Source organism: Euleptes europaea, chromosome 14, assembly GCF_029931775.1.
Source record: "Euleptes europaea isolate rEulEur1 chromosome 14, rEulEur1.hap1, whole genome shotgun sequence".
Classification (NCBI taxonomy): domain Eukaryota; kingdom Metazoa; phylum Chordata; class Lepidosauria; order Squamata; family Sphaerodactylidae; genus Euleptes; species Euleptes europaea.
Window position 1 is genome coordinate 28267903 of NC_079325.1, and position 23786 is coordinate 28291688.

Here is a 23786-nt window from a genome sequence, read left to right on the forward strand (position 1 = left end):
AGGAACAGAAAAGAGCAAGAGTCCAGTAGCGCTCTCGCTCTTTTCTACTGCTAGTGACAGACTAACACGGCTATTCATCGTGAAGAAGGAACAGTTCCTTGAAATAAGCAACAAGCAGCAAGCTGAACCTGGAAGGTTCCAGGTGGGTTTTTTTTAAGGGCTGGGGAGTTCCAGGGGAAACATGGCCAGCAAGGGAATGGATAAACATTCGAATCCCTGCTGTTCCCCTTTCCAATGAAATGTTCCCCTCCGGATGCCTTTGGGACCTTAAAACAGTCTAGGAACAAGCTGAGCCAAGCAGCCATTATGGTGCTGGCAGATCCAGAGGGGATACTCAGCTCCTCTGGCTTCTGGCTGCCAACTGAACTCCCCCTGGGAGCTTTCCTGATAAATTAAATGGCCCTTCCACACCCTAAGGGAGAAGGACAATTAACATCTGGGCCCATTCTTGCTCTGACTTACTCCATGGCTAAAATTAAGTATTCTGAGGGGGGATTTGTATACTTCATTGAAATGACTCACTGACAAACGTTATGTCCCAAGAAATGAAGGCAGCAGAAGATTAATGCACATACGTGGAAGTCTGAACAAATAAATCAGGAATCGCAGCTTTAAAACTTCTGCAAGAGATCTGATCACCTGGTTCCCCAAGCAGTGACCAAGGCTGATTAGAACTCCAGTCCTCTGAAACTTCAGTCTTTCATCATTGTAAGCAGTCTCAGGGTCAGATGAGACAAGATGCTGGAAAAAAAATCAGTGAACAGCTCTGCGGCACTTTTTTTTTTTTTTTAACTGCAAATAGTAGCTATGCCACCAATGCAAACCAGGACTGCAATGGGAAGTTTTACTCTTCCCCCTGTGCCAATTCCATTTCCCCACACAACTGGCCCCACTGTAGCTACTATTTGCCCCACTGGGGGAGACACGGCCACTTTGTTCTTTTAATCTCCTGAGAATGGAGCAAATTCCCCAAGGCCACACGCATGGCCATGGCCCGCCCGCGGGATCAACACGTCCACTTCTGTGGTTATCTCAATGCTGAGTTGTGCCGACTTTAATTTTTGGAACGCTGCAGCCTGTGGGTGTAGACGGTGCATTTCAGCACCTGGGGCGACCTCCTGGTCCCGGCAGTGGCGGCACCTTTCAACCAGGGACCCCCTGCGCCCTCCTTCTCTACCGCTTCCCCCTACACCAGCCATTTGAGCAGGGGGAAGTATGTGTCGTTGGCTTGGGAAGCAGCCGTCGTTGCCACTCCATCTCTCTCTGACCTTGAGGCTCTGGGCTGCAGGCTACTGGAAAGGTGGTCTCAAACGGCTGGTGCTGGAGGGAAGCCACAGAGACGGAGGAGGGCGCGGGGGAGAGAGAGGGGTTGGGGTGGAAAGGGGCCACCGTTGATGCTGCCGCCAGGGCCAGGGGGGGCGGAGGGCATGGGGAGAGAGGGAGAGAGGCACAGGGTCCGGGGGCAGAGAGGTGCTGCCAGGGCCTGGCAGTGACTTCTCCCGGTGGGGAAGGTGCCCCTTCTTCAGACTGTAATTTGTTTGTCCCTGTCCCTAGGCGTCCAATTTTTTTAAAGCGAGAAAAAAAAAAAACTTGAGACAGAACAGGGACAAACAAATTACAACCTAGCCATGCGTTATCAGCCATACAGGTTTCCTGAACATTGCAGTAGGCTGCTTTCACAGCAGGGCATTCTGTAGGCACCATTCCTGTCAGTTCTGCTATTGCCATGGTGGAGGAAGCAGCCTGAATGTTTCTCCAAGTGGGGAAACAGCAGCTGGGGGTGGTGGTGGTGTTAAGGTGGAAAAACAGTTTGTGGGCTAACCTCCTTCTCTCTCCCCTGGGCTGTGGCCTTGATCTCCCATACACATACACTGCTGATTTGAAAAATAAATAATTGAAGATCTGTTCAAGGATTTTGAAGCTTCTCATGTACATTTACTCTCTGAATCTGTAAAAAAAAAGAACTGAAACATGGAAATCTTTGCCACAGCATGGGAAACACCCCATAAACCTTAACAGACAAATTGCAAAACTGTCAGTGTTTCTCAGATGAAAAGGGGACACACTTGTAAGACTCCCATTTTCATACTACAGATCAAGAGCTTCTCCCCCAGACATCTTACACATTGCTGAAGGCTCTGCTCCATCTTTTGCAAGCTGCATTAATTTATTCTGCAATCCATCTGCCTCCCACATATTAAAAAGCAAAGCAGGCATTTGTTCTTAAGATTAAAGATATGCTCAACAAACATAATAGACCTCCAATAGGTTATCAAGAGCTCTAAACATACTTCAGCAGTTTCAGGGGATGATAGGGCAGGGTGTGTCCTGCTGTGATGCCTTAGTGTACATGTGCAGCTGTTGAAATGCATGCGTTCGATCCTGCCTGAATCCTGGCAGAAACAGGGAATCAAGGAGGCTAAAGCGACCATGCGTTTTCGCCCAACATCTCTCTTCTCAAAATGAGGATAATGATTGTCTGTGGACACACAGATGATTGACCCTGGAATATCAATATCTCATTTCCCCCCCAGTTTTTGCCTTTCGAGAATGCCAAAGCACTACCTGACCATAGCATACGAAAAGCCTGTAAAACATGGCTACACAGAAAGTTGCCAGGCCAAACGCTGCCAATTGCAGGCTTAAAGCTGATTGCCAAGGCATGTATTTGGGCTATGGATCAGTGACGGAGCATCCGTTTTGAATGCAGAAGGCTCCAGGTTCAATTCCTGGCACAGTTAAATGAACTGGGCAGTAAGTGATTACAAAGCCTTCTTACATGAGAGCCCAGAAAGGTGATGCAAGTCAGAGCAGACAGACTATGATGGGCCCACGGTCTGAGCGTAAAGCAGCTTCCCGTGTCCAAACTGAACTTTGAACAGAGGGAGGCATTCCAGTGAGGGGTCCAACACACGTGGAAACAAGTACTTCAATGACAACAAAGTCAAGTGTCAGTTGCATTTCTTGCCCTGGCAGCATTGCCAGTCACAAGCCATAGGCCCCTCCCTGTTGTCCTCTGTGAAATGTTGGTAGGTTTTGGCTCAGAGCAGAAACAGAAGGTTTTCTCGCTGCTGCTGAAGGCTGTGTAATTTCTGCTAAGAATGAACAAAATATGTAACAAAAGACTAATGATGCAAACACTTGTACAAAATCCAAAGATAAACCAGAAACAATAGATAGCTGACTGCTCAGCCTTATCCAACGTGGCATGTCTTGCCAGAGACAATCAGGTTGCTAAAATCATTCACTGCCAAATGGGTTCCAACTAATTAATTCAAAAACCGCCCCCTTCTTACAAGAATAATCCTGCCCCACTTCTTGAGAATACTGATTACACCTTGTGTTGGGATAAACCAGTTATAGCAGATCAAAGAATAGAGATTGCAGTAGACCGGAAATAATTCTGGCACAAAACACTAACAGTCTGAAACAGCAACTAGCTGGGCCATGGGCGTTCCTTCTCCCCATGCCCATGCTCCCCATGCCCGTGCTGGCGCCCTCCCTCTCATTGCGCCCGGGGCAAGTGCCCCCGCCAGATCCCCCCAAGATCCACCCCTGCTTATGCTCCTCTTCCCTTCTACCCACACTGGACTTGCCCACTGCAGCCTATCCAAAAGGAGGGAGCACTAAATGCCAGTTAAGTCAATCAAATGTCCTGCCAAGAGTCAGCACAAAGTAAGTAGGCTATAATAATACTCCTGCCACAATGGCCAACCCAGGATAGTGAAAATTCCAACTTGACCTTCCCTGCTGCCAAACCAGGGGAGCCAGCCTGTTGTTGCTTTTCTCATGGCTAGAGGCAAGCTTGTCCTCCCCCAGCCCCAGAAGGAAATCCCAAACTTCTCTGGATAAGGGATTTATTAAATGGCTCCTAAAATTCCGTAGAGAAGGAGGCTTGAAATATCCGATTCCCATCTCAACATGCATCAGGATCAGGGGCAGATTAGTCATTGAATTTTCCAAGAAATTGTGGACCCTTGTGGGTCATGTATGGGTCACTGTCCTAGAGGGCAGAGGAAAACTCCTCCCAGCACCCAAGGCCAGGTAGCGTTGCCTGCTCCTGACTGAGATTTTGGGGGTGGAGCCTGAGGAGGGTGGGGTAAGGAGAGGGGAGGGACTTCAAGGGGTATAATGCCATAAAGTTAGGGTTGCCAGCTCTGGGTTGGGGCAGAGCCTGAGGAGGGCAGGGTTTGGGGAGGGACTTCAATGCCATAGAGTCCAATTGCCAAAGCGGCCAATAGAGATCAGGGGAACTGATCTCTATTGGCTGGAGATCAGTTGTAATAGCAGGAGATCTCCAGCTACTACCTGGAGGTTGGCAACCCTACATAGAGTCCACCTTCCAAAGCAGCCATTTTCACCTGGGGAGCTGATCTATGTTGCCTGGAGATCAGTTGAAACAGTGGGAGCTCTCCGGCCACCACCTGGAGGTTGACAACCCTAGGGGCAGGCAGCTGCAAAGTCTGGCCACAGGGCCCTTCTCTGCTGGGCCCAGCCTCCGTCCCAGAGAACTTTCCCCACGCCTTGAGAGGGACCAGAAGACTAACTCCAGACTCAGAGACTGAGAATTTTGACCCCTCCTTGGGAGCACGGAAGCCTTGTTTGCTGTGTCCAGCCTCTGCCCAAGCAGTTGGGTTCACCAAAGAGTTTTCCTTGTGCTTGAGAAGGGGCAGAAGGTGCTCTACAGGCCCAGGGAAAAGATCCCTTGGTTTACAGCTTGGAAATGGTCAGGAGGGGAAAGAGTTAAATACCCTTCTTCCCTTATACTGATCTCTCCCCTAAAAATTGGAGCCCCACTGGCTTCATTTTGTGTCTGGAGGAAACTGTTGAGGAAAATAATCACATAATTACACTTAACATGTAATTTTGCCCTGAGACAATTTAGTTGCTGTCTGCCTTAACCTTCCGTCAGCAATAAAGGGCTAATAATATTGGCCTGCTTTACAGGGTTGTTGGGAGGATCTCGAGGAGAAAGTATTGCTCCATGTGCTTACGACAAAGCAGCAACAGCAGCAGTGTTCTTGCTACTGCTTTCCAACCCAGCTGAAGCTTTTCCCAGCATGGATTTGCTGCACCTCCTTTTGACCCTACTATAAATCCTTACATGCTTGAGTGAGGGCCTTATAGACTTCTCTGCCGCAAGTAAATAAATTAGCTTGTAATTTAATATTTAATTACAAGATTTACTGTATGGGCACTTTGCAGCTTCTCAGGTGAGTGCTCTGTAATTGAGCACAGTGAACTGCTCCATTAATCCTGTTCCTCTTCCAAGGAAGGAGAGTTGGTAATGGCTTCTCACATCATATGAGCCAGGGCAAGTGACTGGCAATGAGAAACTGTAGCGCCTTCTTTTCTCTTATCCATGATTCCATAATGCAGCCTTGAGGGCTGGCTGGTCCACCGATCATATGGAACCACGTCTCACTTCCTGGTTAGAGGTTGGAAGGAACAGACTGCTGCAAGAACTCTTGGTTTATCCTCAGGTTTGGCACAAGGAGCTGTCCTGAAACAATCTAGAAGACTCCGACAGGGAAAGAGAAAAGATCGAAAAGCTCCTACAAGGTGATAACTCCTTTATTACCTCTCAGGTCGCAAAATTTTGTACGGCAGCAATGAAAATACGTCGTCATAGAGTATTCTCTTAGCCCAAATGGTAGAGGTAATCTGGTTGATATTTTAAGTGAATTAAGACTTTAAATTAGGACTGTAAATTGTTGTCTGTAATTTTATCTGGCTAAGGGCCGTAAATAAACAATCTGAATCTAGAAGACTAATAAGGCATAGTTCTCACTGCAGGTGGAGGGTTCAGCCAACTGAATGCTCTTCCTTAACCCCCAGAAGTCCATGCTCTCAGAAAATTAGCAAGTCAGCGCAACCTAGCCCTCTCTCTGATGTACTAGCTCTCTGTCTGCAAGCAATATTTTTGTATGGAGGCGAGTTAGGGTTGCCAACCTCCAGGAGGTGGATGGAAACCTCCTGCTATTACAACTGATCTCCAGCCGATAGAGATCTGTTCCCCTGGAGAAAATGGCCACTTTGGCAATTGGACTTTATGGTATTGAAGTCCCCCCCTCCCCAAACTTCCCCTCCTCAGGCTCCACCCCCAAAATCTCCAGGTATTTCCCAACCTGGAGCTGGCAACCCTAAGGTGAGTCAGTCATCAGGCCGTCTGCAGTCTGTAGTCATACAGCCCAGACAGGTTTTCTGCCTCAGTGAAAACTAGGCCTATATGTCATCTAGGGTTGCCAACAACCTGGAGGGGAAAAAAATTCTTACCCCTGTTAGCTTAGTGTGTGGAACTGGGCAGTTGATGCTGTTCAAGGCACAGATGTAAATAGCATATATTTATTTATTATAAGAGGCTTATATCACTCTCCTCTCTATTTTTATCCTCACAACAACCCTGTGAGGTAGGTTAGACTGAGTGTGTTTCTCACCCAGGTCTCCCAGCAAGCTTCCATAGCAGAGTGAGGATTTGAACCTGGGCCTCCCGGTCTGACACTCCATCACTCTCAGCATCCCATTAAAGCCTCTGCTAACAGGGCAGAGCATTTTTACCCCAGGTTGCTGGCAGTGATGTATATGACTAAACAGTGATTACATAGCGGTATAACCCCCAGATATATTTATTGATTTAAAACTTTTATTCTTTGACTTTGGGCATAACATATTCCCCCAAGGAGACTTACAGAACATTCACATCATAAATACAATGCCAGGGGACAAACTGGGGAAGATCCTACTAGTTAGCAGCATCTGGGTAACATTTTTCCTTGGAGTTGTTTTTTTTAGCAGAGGCTAGATGGCCATCTGACAGCAATGCTGATTCTGTAAACTTAGGCAGATCATGAGAGGGAGAGCAGGAAGGGTTGCGTCAGTGCTTGGCTCTCGTGGCCCTTTCTTACATGCCCAGAGAAATGTTGATTGCCACTTTGGGGTCAGGAAGCAGTTTCCCTCCAGGTCAGTTTGGCAAGGAATCCTGGAAGGTTTTTTTTGCCATCTTCTGAGTATGGAGCAGAGGTCATTGGGGTGTGTGTATATGTGCGAGGGGAGAAGTAGTTATGAATTTCCTGCATTGTGCAGGGGGTTGGACTAGATGACCCTGGAGGTCCCTTCCAACTCTATGATTCTATTCTGTGATCTTGCTGAGTTTGCTTTTCTCCCTGCACATGCATATTTAAAGCCTGGGTGTGCCCAGAGGTGTGAGTCAAAGGACTTTTGTTCTTTGGCTCTTAATCTAAGGTCAGAGTAGGTTTGTTGACTTTAAGTTGGGAAATTCAAGTGAAGCCTGGGGGGGGGGGAATGGGGTTTGGGGAGAAGAGGGACCTCAGTGGGGTAAAATGTTATGGAGTCCACCCTCCAAAGCAGCCATATTCTCCAGCGGAACTGATCTCTGTAATCTGGAGGTGAGTGGTAATTGCGGGAGATCTCCAGGTCCCACTTGGAGGTTTTCAACCATAGGTCAGAGCCTAGAGCTGGGCGGAAAATCATCTGGTGGAGAGAGAAGACCTAGGCTGTTAGGTATTCCCAGTGATGTATTAAGATTGGTTCTTGTAGGTTATCCGGGCTGTGTGACTGTGGTCTTGGTATTTTCTTTCCTGACGTTTCACCCGCAGCTGTGGCAGGCATCTTCAGAGGAGTAACACTGAAGGACAGTGTCTCTCAGTGTCAAGTGTGTAGGAAGAGTAATATATAGTCAGAAAGGGGTTGGGTTTGAGCTGAATCATTGTCCTGCAAAAAGAATTTGTATTAAGAGTTTGAAACTCTTGTATTAAGAGTTTGAAACTGTTATAAAAAATACTGTTTGCACTTTGTTTGGCCCCTTTAGCTGTGAAGACGTCTTCCAACCATTTTTTAGCCGTGGCATCCAAAAACCCTTTTAAAGCGATGTTTTTTATAACATTTCCAAACTCTTGATACATCGCTGGGAATACCTAGTGCGGTAACAGCCCTACTCAGCCATCTGAAACGTCCTCTCTGTTTCTTGTTTATTGATATATTTTCTGTCTCTCTGTGTATTGTTAGCCGCTTTGTATTGGGGAGAAAAACTGAACACATGTATGTATGCTAAATAAATAATAACAGACTGAAAGTTAGCAGAGCGTACAGCAACTATCACCAAGAAGGTTAGTTTAAAAAAGAAAGAAAGAAACATGAAAAATCCAAATACAGGAGATTTTAAAAAACAAATTTGTGGGAGAGTCAAGCAAAGGCCGAGTGGAACAAATAACAATCTTTCTGAAGGCTACCAAGGAGGTTGCTAATAAAGCCCCTCTAGCACTCTACTATGGACCCTCAGCTTACCTTATTCCATTTATAACAGCCCTGTAAAGTAGGCTAATATTGTGTGTGTAAAGTGCCGTCAAGTCGCAGCCGACTTATGGTGACCCCTTTTGGGGTTTTCATGGCAAGAGACTACCAGAGGTGGTTTGCCAGTGCCTTCCTCTGCACAGCAACCCTGGTATTCCTCGGTGGTCTCCCATCCAAATACTAACCAGGGCTGACCCTGCTTAGCTTCTGTTATCCCCATATTACAGGCAGATGAGTTTGCTGGCATTCAGACTGGAGAGCTGCAGATTCATAGCACATTCTTTTAGCTTACAAACCAGTGGTCTGCCGGTTCCTGCTTGACAGCCCCACAGCACAACCACAAAAGCCCCCAGCCCCAGAGCTGTGAAGTTCTCCTATTGAAACGAATGGTATAGCTTCACTAGAGGGGACTGAGACTGAGGATCACTGGTTTGTCCCTCACGCTTCTACCCCCCCCCCCTTATAGCTGTCTCTCCTCCTTTCAGGGCCTCTCTGTCCTCCAGTCTGACTTCTCACCTCTTTCCCCCAGGGCAGCCATTCGGTTTACTGTAGTATATCCACCCTCAGGCCGCTATTACGAAGCACCGAAAAGCAGTTTAGTCCAGTTTGTCACGCCCAGGCTACTGAGTCATATGGAAAGGTCCTCTGTTTTTTTCCCCCTTCCCGTTTTGGGTTTGTTTCCTCATGGAGTGTCTGGCGCTTGAGAAATGCAGCCGTAGGTGTTTAATGCATGATTCCGAAACCCTGATGACTAATAAACTGTTGAAGGGGCATTTATCTAGCCAGTCTGATGTAAAAAAATCTCTACATGACCTTTTTCCCCACGATAATATCCCTGGTTACTTGCCAACAGAGATTTCTCTCAACAAAGCAATAGTGTTTCCCAAGCACTGCATTAAATGTCCCTCCCCGTTTTTTCCTCTTGCATTCAAACTAGAGGGACATATAGCTACAAACTTCCAAGGGGGCCTGGAAATCTCCTGGAATTAGAACTGATCTCCAGACTACAGAGATCAGTTCTCCTATTGTATTATACCCCCTCCCTCGAGGGCCCTCCCATCCTGAAACTCTGCACTCCTAGGCTCTGCTCACAAATCCCCAGGAATTTCTCACCCTGGAGTTGGCAACCCAGGGACACTATGGGCGAAAACGCATGGTCGCTTTAGCCTCCTTTATTCCCTGTTTCAGCCAGGATCGAACACATGCGTTTCACCGAACGTGCGTTCGATCCTGGCTGAATCCTGGCTGAAACAGGGAATAAAGGAGGCTAAAGCGACCATGCGTTTTCACCCTATGTTTTCCCCTGTTTCTCTACATGAATCAGTGATCTGGACACGTCTTCCAGCTGAAAATAGGTGGAATTTATTTACTTTATAGCCTGCCTTTCTGGCTGATACAGCCCAGATGGGGAAAAGGAGAGCCATGATCTCCTTGGAGGAAGGGTGGGATAAAAATAGACCTGTTAAGCTATTGGGATTTGGTTGTTCCAACCACGTGAAAAAGGGAAAATATTGGAAAATATGTACATATTGGAAAATATGTACTTTGCTCTATTTGCACAAAAAGCCAACTCTATTGAGAGGATCATGGGTAACTCACTTTGACCACTATGCAATATTGGAGAGCTAAAATTGTAATGACTTACAAGATATGTAGCTAGAAAAAGAGCATGGAATGAACTGACTCATGCAGAGATGCATCAGGCAACTTCCTAAAGAAGTAGCAACTGAATAATTCAATTACACCTAATGAAGAGACATGGCAGAATTATCTGCCAGTGGAAGACAAATACAAGTGGAAGATAAATACTAGTAGAACACTGAATCCTACATGGACATTGTATGGGAGGATGCTACTCTGGACTGATGGACAGAAATGATAAAAAATTATTTCCTGGGACACTTCCATGGCACAAAATTTAGTGGTAGAACATGCAGTCAAGTCACAGCCAACTATGGTGACCCCCCCCTCGTTTCAAGGCAAGAGATGTTCAGAGGTGGTTTGCCATTGTCTGTCTGTGTGTAGCAACCCTGGACTTCCTCGGCGCTCTCCTAGCCAAGTACTAACCAGGGCTGACCTTGCTTAGCAGCCTAACGTCTGAGATCTGACTAGATGGGGCTGGCCTGGGCCATCCAGCTCAGGGCCACACAAAGTTTAGGAACTGCTGAATTAATAGCTTGATTTCTAACAGCCTGTATACTCATGCACACAATAGCTGCACCCAGGAAGCTCAACAGAGAGCAGGACAAGAGCACAGATGAGCACCACAGCCTTCCTTCTAACTTGCCTGTTAGTCTAAAAAGCGTGTGAACTACTATGCTGAATACAGTTCATCAGCAACATATTATAGACCTCCAGAACAGGGCCCAATACCCCATTGTTCTTCGTTTCAGAGAGCTGCCATGTGGGTCTGCAGTAGAACAGCTAGATTTGAGTCTAGTAGCAACTTAGAGACCAACAAGATTTGAGGGGAATGAGCGTTTGAGAGTCAAAGATCCCTCCATCAGATACTTGCTAAAGGGAGCTTTGACTCTTGAAAGCTTATACTCCGAAAATCTTGTTGGTCTCTAAGGCGCTATGAGACTTTAGCTGCCCCATTTTTCTTGCAGAAGGCAGGAAACGTTATATTGCCTTATTGAGCCATTGGAGGACCACTAATGTGTGGCTGACAGGCTATGTCTCACTTAGTGGTTCACAAGTTCTGAAGTGGGGTTTCCAGGTCCCCCTGACCACCAGTGAGGGGCAGGGGGGTAGGGCTGGCAGCTCCAGATTGGAAAATTCCTGGAGATTTGGGGATAAAGCCTGGAGAGGATGCAATTTGGGGGTGGAGCAACAGGGTCCACCCTCCAAAGCATCCATTTTCTCCAGGGAACGGATCTCTGTAGTCTGGAGATGAGCTGTAATTCTGGTTCCCCAGGCCCTGCCTGGAAGCTCTCATCCCTATTCTGAAGGTCTGCCATATGTTGATCACCAGAGTGTATGCTGTTGACTTTACCATCTGTGCCACGTTGGAAGTTCAAAAAACATGGCTCAAGAAGGACGCCTGGTGGTTACATTACAACTATGACATTTGCTTCTGCAGGACATTCAGCAAAAATGACAACATTCAAATTACTGGCGAACTGTGGCCCATTATCAGTGCCCCACTACATGTTATTTCCCCCCCAGATATATTCGTAGGGTGGGTTGACAGTCATGGTCATGGTGTGCCATGTTTCCTGGCCATGCGTGGGCTGCAGCATGTGTAGAGATGGGTCTGAAGCCTTCCCAGCATGGTGTAGCGGTTAAGAGCGGTGGTTTGGAGAGGTGGACTCTGATCTGGAGAACCGGGTTTGATTCCCCACTCCTCCACATGAGTGGCGGAGGCTAATCTGGTGAACTGGATTTGTTTCCCCACTCCTACACATGAAGCCAGCTGGGTGACCTTGGACAAGTTACAGCTCTGTTAGAGCTCTCTCAGCCCCACCTACCTCACAGGGCCTCTGTTGTGGGGAGGGGAAGGGAAGGTGATTGTAAGCCGGTTTGCATCTCCCTTAAGTGGTAGAGAAAGTCGGCATATAAAAACCAACTCTTCTTCTTCTTCCCCCTCCCCCTGTGCACTGTGTTCTGGTCTGAAATGGGAAGCATGGAACTCCCTGACCACAGCTGTTGACCTAATCCATAGGGTTGCCAGGTCCCTCTTCACCACTGGTGGGAGGTTTTGGGGTGGAGCCTGAGGAAGGCAGGGTTTGGGAAGGGACTTCAATGCCAGAGAGTCCAACTGCCAAAGCAGCTACTTTCTCCAGGCGAACTGATCTCTTTAGGCTGGATCTCAGTTGTAATAGCAGGAGATCTCCTGCTAGTACCTGGAGGTTATTCAACAAGGAAGTAACCACTATGGCAAAGTTCAATGTTTTATATTATAACAAAAACAATAATATGAAAATAATTGAAAATAATAATTTATTTTCAATCATTTTCATATTATTGTTTTTTGTTATTATATAAAACATTGAAGTTTGCCGTAGTGATTGCTTCCTTGTTGAATAACTTATATTGCAATCCAAGTACCTGGAGGTTGGCAACCCTACTAACCCAGCCCAGGGAACGTCCCTGGGAGAAACATATTGTGTAGTTAGATTACACCACATGTGGAAAAGCTAACAGAAAGCAACAGAGATTTAAACTGGGAAGTTCATAACATTTAATCTAGGAATGATTTCAAATTTTTCCTCCCTGTTGTCTGGACCCCAAAATCAGTTTGATTCCACTTCTGCCTTGTTTGAATTGAACCTGTAATTATTTATTTTCATGCCGTTTTCTTGTTTCCTCATTCCAATCCCCCCCCGAAAAATATATTCAACATTCAGCATTATCAGCATTATACATTTATCCTGTGTATACTATATTATGCACAGATTATAAATAATATGCATTGTACAAATAAATGGCTTTTATTATACATTTAAAGGAAAGGGGAAATACATTGAACCCCGTTGCTGTCCTTCCTGTTTCCATGCAGTTGCTCTGGAAAGACCATTATGCAATTGCTTTTAACCTTGTGCCCTGTCCAGTAAACCTTAATTTCCGCACCTAAATCAACACGCAGCTAAAAAGAAATCACTGATCTCCACGGAAAAGGCATCCCCTGCACAGCCCACACAAACCCGTTCATTACAGTCAGCCTTGCCAAGGGGCCTTGCTCAGCTTGCCTGTAGGGACAACTTCAGTATTAAACAGAATCACCTTGGGACCATTTAAAATAAAAACCAAACTTTCCCTAGCACAGAATGTGAGCTGATCCTTCAAGCAGGAAAGCTGAAGAAAATTTCCTTTTAACACAGAAGCTATTCAGCAAAGTGGAGGCAGGTCCCTGTTTATCATGGGTGCTGATAAAATGGAGGGTGGGGGGTTCCTATACCTCTAATAGATGTTTAGAGGAGAAAATTTCAGCAGGGAAGAAAAATGACACCTATTGAAGCATTCTGAGAGGTGGAGCCAGCGTGGTGTAGTGGTTAAGAGCAGTGGACTCTAATCTGGAGAACCGGGTTCGATTCCCCACTCCTCCATATGAGCAGCGGAGGCTAATCTGGTGAACTGGGTTGATTTCCCCACTCCTACACATGAAGCCAGCTGGGTGACCTTGGGCTAGTCACAGCTCTCTCAGCCCCACCTACCTCACCGGGTGTCTGTTGTAGGGTGGGGAAGGTGATTGTAAGCCGGTTTGATTCTTCCTTAAGTGGTAGAGAAAGTCGGCATATAAAAAACCAACTCCTCTCTTCCTCTTCTACTGTTCTAAATAGCAAAATAAGAGACAGGAGTATCCCTTTGTATCTAGTCATTCTTGTTTATGAGCTACAGCCCCCTGACGGTCATGGGATGATAAATTTCCCCACATCCAAATCTCCTCTTCAAGATATCATAAACTCCAAGATACCATAAAGGCACAAGAACACCAACTTCTCCATCTCTTCTGTACTTTCTCTAATTGGCTCTTAGCTGCTCATAGTCTTCTGTGATTCCTAGATCCTATTCAGTCCTCATTAGCCTGTTTTTGTTTTGACCACTTTATAAAGTCATATTTTTTTCTGTGTACCTAGGATACACAGAAACCCCTACCTTGTCTGTAGGTGATATGACTTTGCTGCTGTCAAATCTGGCACGACTCACCCATTTTACTGTTAAAAACAGTAATAAAATAACAGTATAATGATGATAGAAGGAGTAATTCCAGAATATGAGAGTGCTTTGAATTGTTGGGAAATCACGCCTTGGAAACTTTTAAATGATTATTGATTATTTATATAGTCTCATCAATGGCACTTTCCAAGAGAAGGCAGGAAAAAGGAGACACCCTCACCCCAAGGAGGTTATAATTTAAATTTAGACTGGGACAGTAAGGTTGCCAACTCTGGCCTGTGAAATTCCTGGAGATTGGGGGACAGTGCATGTGGAGGGGAGGGAGCTCAGTGGGGAAGTGATGTCGTTTCCTTCAGGGGAACTGATCTCTGTAGTCTGGAGATCAGACTACACCAACAGGTGTAGGAGAGAGAGGGGGTGGGGACGAGGACGAAGAGACATTGTGCACATGGCACAATGTCATGTTCAGCATTGTGACATCACATCGCCAGCATGCTGTTGATGTGATACTCTAGGATTTGCCTAAATCCTAGAGAATCTCACAGATGTCACACCAGCAACATGATGTCACTTCCAGGTATTGTCTGGAAATGGCATCACACCATTGGCATGACATCTTTTTTCAACATTTTTTTCCTCTTGCGCCCAGCCAAGAGGAATTACCTTGCTAGCTGTAATTCTGGGAGAACTCCAGGACTCAAACTGCCAAGTGGAGTTTGCTAACCCTAGGGAGATGATGTGGAGGGGACAGCAGAGACAATGGTGATGGGGAAGAATTTGTGGACATGATGTTATATGGACTTGGTATCAACACAGGATGAGGACAAAGAGTTCATGAAAACAATGAGTTTGGAGGAAGGATTTGAGTGTTGAGAGAATGACCCAAAGAACCACATGGGGTGTTTTGGGTGGAAGTTCCAGGCACTGGATACAGCCTAGGGAAATGGGAAGAATTATTTAAAATATTCCTTTCCTTAATTTCAGATATGTGAAGCAAGAATATGTGGATCCCACTCCTCCCTTCCCGCTGTGAAATGTAACTAAATTCTTCAATTCAGATTTTTATAAAGATGTTTGTAGGTGACAGTATCCTTAACAGCAGTTCATGTTTCGACCTCTTCTAATGAACTCAGAACAAAGGAAAACAGCATCTGGGGAACAATACAGTGCCCAGCTTTCGAACAAGTCAGCCTGTGGCAGACTAAGGAGGGCGGCACACTCTTTATGGTCATTTTGATGAAAACCTCTTCTGCGGCTCTTGCATAATCAAGGGCGGAAAACATCTTGTTATGCCAGCTGCTGCAACCCTGTTACCAAAGCTGATTTACTGCAGCCAGCTTTTTCGCAGTGTTTTAAGAGTTACACTTAAATAATGACACTGTTTATCAGTGTTTTATATAACAGTGCAGTAACCAGTATTCTTACAATTAAAATGACACATCTCTTCTTAAATTGGACTGTCATTACATTCTTGTTATTATTTTGATACTGTTCATCGCAGTGTTGTACAACAGTGAAGTAACCAGTATTCTTGCAGTTGCGAAGAGGGACCTGGCAACCCTACTTATCACCTATACCCACAGCCTTCAGCCCCAGCAACAACCCCACTCAGGGTATGCGGATGCTTAGGGATGCCAGGTCCCTCTTTGCCACCGGCAGGAGGTTTTTGGGGCAGAGCCTGAGGAAGGCGGAGTTTGGGGAGGGGAGGGACTTCAATTGGGATTTTATTGTTTTAAATTTGGACCTTTAAAGTTAATTTTACTATTGATTATATTTATGTATTTTATATGATTTTACCGGTTCTGAGCCTGGCTTTGGCTGGGGAGGACGGGCTATAAATCGCAAAAATAAAAATAAATAAATCTTCTTCTCTCCTCGTCCTCCTCTTCCTCTAAAATGCAGCCAGTGGGGGGGGGGGGTGACCATTTTTTTCTTGTGAGTCATTTTTCCGAGGAAGATCTTGTTCAAATGTTTATGAGAAAATGAAATTAGTCTGATAACTTCCCCCACACAGTTGGAAAACTGCTGGAAGATGGGTGCTGGTGGGCTTTGAGGTATAAAAAGAACCAAGGGAAGAATTCTGAAAACAGATTCTCCCCTCTCACAGCTGCTCCAATGAAATTCGTAACCCCCCAACAGCTGCATATCCATAAAAAAAAGAATCACTCTTGTTTCATCACATGTAATGTGGCTATCACAGACTCAGTGAATGTTTACCGTGTACAGCTTTCTCAGAGGCTCAGCTGAAACAGGGTGGCTTGTCCAATCTCCCACAAGTCAGAGAAACTGGCTTGTCTCCTAAACATTGGTAGGAGGGAATTCAAAATGCTGGAGGGGCTTTTTTTGTGTGTTTGCAGACTAGATTTCACCAGTTGAAGCAGGATGTGGGCAAGCTGGAAAGAAGTCAAGAGGGAGCCAGAAGAATGATTAAGGGCCTACAAGATAAATGATACCAGGAAAGGCCGATGAAACTGAGTTTGTTTAGCCTTGAGAAAAGAAGATGAAAGAGGGTCATGTTGATGCTTTACACTGAAGGCAAATATCTGACCCATAGGGAGGGTTGGCTTCCAACTCATGAGTCCTAGTTTGCACACTTGAAATATTGTAAACAGGGTAGGGTTGCCAACCTCCAGGTACTAGCTGGAGATCTCCTGCTATTACGGCTGAACTCCAGCCAATAGAGATCAGTTCACTTGGAGAAAATGGCTGCTTTGGCAATTGGGCTCTACGGCATTGAAGTCTCTCCCCTCCCCAAACCCCGCCCTCCTCAGGCTCTGCCCCAAAAACCTCCCGCTGGTTACGAAGAGGGACCTGGCAACCCTAGCCCAGGGTGAGCTAACAAAAATTGACTCCAAACATTCTCCCCCAGGCTCCAGAACATACTTTCTAAAATTTGAAGTCAAATATTCTCCAGATAGTCTCTGGTAGGGTTGCCAGCTCCAGGTTGGGAAATACCTGGAGATTTTTGAGGTGGGGTTTGGAGAGAGGAGGGACTTCAATGCCATAGAGTCCAATTGCCAAAGCAGCCATTTTCTTCAGGTGAATTGATCGCTATCAGCTGGAGATAGTTGTATTAGTGGGAGATCTCCCGCTACTACCTGGAGGTTGGCAACCCTAGTCTCTGGATACTAAAGTATTTGTCAAATGCTTCCTGAACATTTCAGGTCTTGATTTAACCTCCTGTGTTATTTGGTTTCAATACATGACTTTCAAAGGTATTATATAGTTAACATGTAACAGCAGTTATAATTTTAAACATGCAAATATAGCTACTCACTTCTAAACTCATCCAGCCATTCAAGAAGTTGAAAGCTTTGCGAAATGCCTTTTTTGGGGTCACCTTTAGGCCACAATTATGTAGGGTTTTCAAGGCAAGAGGTGAACAGAGGTGATTTGCCATTGCCTGTCTCTGCATAGCAGACCTGGTATTCCTTGGTGGTCTCCCATTCAAATACTAACCAGGGCTACCCTGCTTTGCTTCTGACATCTGGTGAGATCTGGCTAGCCTCCAGGTCAGGGCTAGCTCTCACTACACCCTTCTAGAGACTTAAAAAAAACCCTGATTTGAGAGGCTAGACTTTACTTGTATTTTAAAAACTGCAGCACCACTGCCCTCTAGAGTATTTGGAGTAAGAAAACATATACTTTACTCATTTGAGAAAGGGTCCTATCTCAGTAAACATAGCTGTGTTGTCAAACATATATTTCACAATTCTGCATTTGGGTAATCCAAATTCTATGCAAGAAAAAACGGGATTATGCACTTTGTATAAATCCCACAAAGTAAGCAAATTGGTTTCCCTCTGCTGCTTTTGCAAACTTCACTTCAGTTTCAACAGCGGCACATCTTGGTGCACTGACATGTTGGATTAACCCAGACATCTTCCAGTTAAGAGTGTGGCATAAGCAGATGATTCTTAAATGCTTATCATTCCTGCACAGTTCATTCTGGGCTAGTTTTTATGTGCAGTAGTTGTCCGTATTTAGTAGGAGCAGTCCCTATTTTCTGGTTTTTCATCTGAGTAAATCACTTCTCAATTTTATTTTGTTTTGCCTTTGGGGATGCCCAATTGTCTGTGCAAGTTTCTAAAATTTCCTTTCTCTGGAGTTCAGCTGAGCTCCCTCAACAGACGGTCTAGAATTGAGAACCCGTGTGGCGTAGTGGTTAGAATTTTGGACTAAACCTGGAGGAGACCCAGGTTTAAATCTCTAAACAGCCATAAAGCTGGCCGGGTGGTTCTGGGCCCGTTGCTCTCATCTAGGCTATTGTAGGGTTTTTGTGAGGGCAAAATGGAGGAGGAAAGAAAGTAAATTCCTTGAAGGAAGAACAGATTTTTTTTAAAAAAATGTACTAAATATAGGTTAAATTCCAGCGTGGGCAACCAATCTCTAGTGCTGATGACAGCACCAAGCCAGGCAGACTGTACCTGCACAGCTCACTAGATCTGGCAGACAAAAGGCAGAACCCCTGTGCCCAGATTACCAATAACACCTCTCCCCCCACCATGATTACTGATTGCTGAAAGCTCTATGCTGCCTTCAGAATGCTGCATTAATGTACTCTGCAACTGCTTGTCTTCCACCAGATGAAAAGCAAGAGGCATGCATCCTCTTTTCACGAAAGATATACTAGAAAAACACAGCTGTCTTGAAACACATTATCAATAGCTCCATTATATGGCTATCTCAATTTTCTAAGTATATCCTACAGCCTACATTCTCAACTTGATTCTTACTGTGGCTCAAGGCATAAAACAAGCAGAAATTATAAATACAGTAACAAAAAAAGAACCTGGCCAAAAAAAAAAAAACCCTTCTTAAAACCAGCAATCTAATCATGTCAGTGCACAGCAGATTGCCTAAAATAGCTTTAAACCAGTAGATCGTCACCATCAGAATATATAGTACTAATGCCAGATAGTATAAAGCATACTTATTTACGACCAAAATACGTTTGCACTAAGATATAGCTAAAAACAGATTAGCTGGCAAATATACCTCTGTGCCTACAGGGTTGGAGATTGTGGGCTTTGTGCTGTGTGGTGCCTTAGCATTCATGCACAGGGTACGAGGTTTTAGGCCTCGTACTTAGCTGGTTGATGATCTGTGCCTAGGGTAACCAACCTCCAGGTACTAGCTGGAGATCTCCTGCTATTTCAACTTATCTCCAGCCGATAGAGATCAGTTAACCTGGTTGAAAATGGCCACTTTGGCAATTAGACTCTATGGCATTGAAGTCCCTCCCCTCCCCAAACCCCACCCTTCTCAGGCTCAACCCAAAAAACCTCCTGCAAGTGGTTAAGAGCCCTGACCTGGATGGCCCTGGCTAGCCTGATCTCGTCAGATCTCAGAAGCTAAGCAGGGTCAGCCCTGGTTAGTATTTGGATGGGAGACCACCAAGGAATACCAGGGTTGCTGTGCAGAGGAAGGCACTGGCAAACCACCTCTGTTAGTCTCTTGCCATGAAAACCCCAAAAGGGGTTGCCATAAGTTGGCTGCGACTTGACGGCACTTTACACACACACACAAGTGGTGAAGAGGGACCTGGCAACACTAGCTGCCCCAGCCCCACCCCAGAAACCTCCCACCGGTGGAGAGGGGGGACCTGGCAACCCTACTCGGAGGGTAGGTTTCAGAAAGTGGTGCTAGGAGGCTGCTACTCAGCCCCTTGGCCTTTGGCCTGTGGAGTCCTACAAGGTTCCACCTATCCCCTCTGCTCTTTATTTTATTATACATCCTCCTTGCTTTTATTTATTATTTATTAATTTTTCTCCTGTCTTCCATCTTAATGGCATCTTAGGTGGTCTCCCACTGACCCTGAAATGCTTAGCTTTGCACAGGTGCTGTATCATGTGTACCAGCCATATGCCAGGAGGTTTTAAATTGGCAGAAGATAAGCAATCCTGGGAAAATGACAGAGTACAGAGAAACAAGCCTTTAGGGAGCAGGAAATGGCCAGGCTTCTGTATAAGACCAGCCTGAAAAATCTTGCTGCATATATAACCCCAAGAGCTGGTGCTGCCTTCAGGCCTCTACTTACTGCCCTTTCTCCCACCCACCCCCAATCTTAGCTCAGTGCATCTCTGCCATTCATGTGGGTCCCAGAAAATGCAGCCTTGGGCCATTTATCGAAGGCTGCAAACCAGTAGAGAAGGGCAGAATTGGACATCCAATCATCCCGACCTCATCATAACTCACTGAAAAAACAAAGGGAGCCTCAGAGAGATTTCATGCCCACCCCAGTACTTGGGTGGTTAAGACTGTTAATCAGAACTTCTTGGCAATTAATCAGGATGCTTTAGACATAATGTGCTTTTAACATTCCTTCTAACAAAAGATTCCAATCACATCAGCATTTTTCACTAATAAGGTTTTCTTTTCACATTACTCAAGACTGGACAACTGAGAGCTGCTTACTTCCCACAATGGCCTGAGGCTGCATTTTCTGGGACCCACAAGACCATTTCCAACATGCCTGCCCCCTCCCAGATGTCCCCTCCTTTCCTTATTTGGAAAAGTTCCTAGAACATTGAAACTCCTGCTCCCACATCACTCACCAGTCAAGAAATTCACCTATATTCACTTCTTCCTTCCCAAGACTTGAAAAAAGGGTTTTCTATATGGGGGGTATTCTATTCAAGATCAAGGTCTAGAACTGAAGCCAGAATCTTTCCCCAAATTTTACTTGTGCTCTGCCTTGCCTAGCTGGCCTTGCCTAGCTGGTCTTGACCGATAACCTTTAGTTTCAGCCCTCTTGTATTCAACTTGCCTTGCATGAATGATTCCACATGCTTTCTCACTCCCCATCCCCCTTGGATCTGTACCTGGATTTGTTTGCTTGGGTTATTGCCTCTGATCCTAGCAAGCATCCCTCTGATCGGCTCCAAACCTCCTGGCTTGTATAGTTCCAAGGTTCTCTTTGGGAATATCAACTGCCTAGGTGCTTGGGAATCTCCCCTGGAGAACAGCTACCCAGGATCCTAGAAACTAGTATGATTAAACTGAGGCTATTAGACTTAGGGTTGCCAACCTCCAGTAATAGCTGGAGATCTCCTGCTATTACAACTAATCTCCACCCAATAGAGATCAGTTCATCTGGAGAAAATCGCCGCCTTGGTGATTGGACTCTATGGCATTGAAATCCCTCCCCTCCCCAAACCGTGCCCTCCTCAGGCTCCACCCCAAAAACCTCCCACCAGTGGCGGAGAGGGATCTGGCAACTCTAATTATACTATGGTCTCATTATGAGAAGACAAGAGTCATTATAAGAAGACCATAATGTTAGGAAAAGTTGAAGGCGGCAGGAAAAGCGTAAGATCCTATAAAAGAAGCCATGACCCTCAGTTTGCAAGACCAGAGCAAGCTTGTTAATGATAGGACATTTTGGAGGACATTAATTCGTAGAGTTGCTTTAAATCGGAAGCGACTTGACAGCACTTAACACACCCCACAAGATCGCTGTATCACAACTGGGGTGGGGAGGCATGGCTGCTATTTACCACGAATCAGCCGGCTGGAGATCCATTCATGAATCTTCTGCTTTTACCTCATTAAGCCCTTACAGCGCAACCCTGAGTGTGGGGGGAGGGTAGTTGGATGAAGCCCGGGGATGGCGCAGTCGCACCGGCTCCTGAGCAACTTGCCGGCCTGAAAATACAGGTTAAAAATCTGATCTTTAAAAAACCCAGTGAAACTTCTCCATAGGGGAAGGTTCGTTGCAGCACAAGATGCTACTACGGTTTTGACATTATACAATGAATTAATTAGATCCTTGAGGCCATCTCTGGTTAAGAATGTAAGGCTATCCAATGGAAGGAGATGGAATACTAATAAGTGGTTTGATTGAGAATGTCTTTGAATATGAGAAACCAGCTAAGGTGAAAATTTAGAGTGTATAAGCAGGCTCCACTCCACTGTTTCACAAAGTCTTTTTTTTTTTAAAAAAAACTTTGCAATAAATATATATCCATGATTTTCAGTTCCCAAAATGGCAGTTATATGTTTTCGGTTATTATGGCAAGAAACAGGCTTTCTTTCAACCAGCTATTGCACTTCTGCAAAAATGAAAGAAAATGGGAATTTCCCATGGAAGATGTCACACACTTAGTTACGCCAATGGTAAAATTGCCTGGTCTGTGAGCAACAGTCCAGTGCCATGTAGGGCTGAAAAAAAAAAAAAAATTCGGTACAGTTCGGATTCGGCCGAATTTGGCCCTTGTGGGTTCGGTACGTGCCGAATCCGAACTCCCCCACTTCGGATCCGTTCAATTCGGCCGGAATTCAAAGTTCGGAAAAAAAAATCGGCCGAATAAAGCCATTAAAAACACAATCGCGCCTTTCCGCGGCTCTGGGGGGGGGGCATTTTTTAAGGTGGAGGTCCCAAAATTTCAGCGGAGCTTGGAGGGACCCTCCTTGCCAGAACCCCCAAGTTTGGTTAAGATTGGACCAGGGGGTCCGGAGTTATGGGGTCCGGAAGGGGTCCCCCCCATCCACCCAAAGGAAAGAAAGAACAGAAGCCGGCTGCTATTCATGCAATGGGCGGGGGGGGACCCCTTCCGGGCCCCATAACTCCGGACCCCCTGACCCAATTCTCACCAAACTTGGGGGTTCTGGCAAGAAGAGTCCCCCCAAGCTACCCTAAAAGTTTGGGACCACCACCTCAAAAAATGCCCCCTCCAGAGCCGTGGGAAAAACCTCCCTATGCCTGCTGGTGCTGAGAGATTTCTCATTAAGCTTGTTTCCTCTGCGGTTAACCACAGACGCCCAAAGTGTTAACCCCTCATGGGAAGTAGGTTAATGAGAAATCTCCCAGCATAGGCAGGCATAGGGAGGTTTTTCCCACGGCTCTGGGGGGGGGCATTTTTTGAGGTGGGGGTCCCAAACTTTTATGTTAGCTTGGTGGGACACTCCTTGCAATAACCCCCGTGTTTGGTGAGGATTGGGTTGGGGGGGGGCTGGAAGGGGGCTTGCCCCCTTCTCCATAAAAACCAATGCAAAACTTTTGGCTTAGGGCTTAGGGCTATCCATGGCTACTAGTCAAAGTGAATACTAGTCATGATGCATATCTATAATCTCCAGGGTCAGAGAGGTTTTGCCTTGGATTTGCCACTCTCTAGATGCACATTCCCCCCAGCCAAATTCTCAAAACTCAACAATAAGCCCCCATGCAGAGTTTGGAGAATCTGGCTGGGAAAATGTGCATATGGAGAGTGGCAAATCCAAGGCAAAACCTCCCCTGCTTAAATGACCAAGAGGTTTACCTCCCTCACCCAAGCCTGGGTGCTACTCTACCTAATAACTAGTGCACCCTTAAACAAAGTTAACCACCAACATCACAATTCACAAACAAGGCAGCTACCTTGAAGCAGATGGATCTCCCCTGCAAGCAGGAATCACACAGGTGAGGCGTCGCAACACTCTAGGAACCCAAGCTAACTTCAACCAAAGTACACTGGATCCCCCCCCCCCCGCGGGCAGAGACTCACACTGACCCACTTAACTCCAGCTAAAGTTGGCAACCACAAAAAACAGCAGGAATAACATTCCCACAAAGGCAAGCCCACCCCAACCAGAACAGGTAATCCCCCCCAACCAGAAATCACAGCGTACACACACAGAGCAACAACCCAAACATCAAATTTAACATAAAGAGCCCCAAACCAGGCCAAGCTTAACAGAGACTCAGTCAGTAAAAGCCTATGCCAACTCCAGGCCACAGCAGGAATTAGAAAGCCAAACTTGGGAACAGTAGCACAGGCCAGAAATCACAGCCCGCACACACAGAGCAACAAACCAAACACCTTTAAAATGACTATTCACTGTCCTGATGCAAAAGGAGAAATTCCCACCCCACCGCA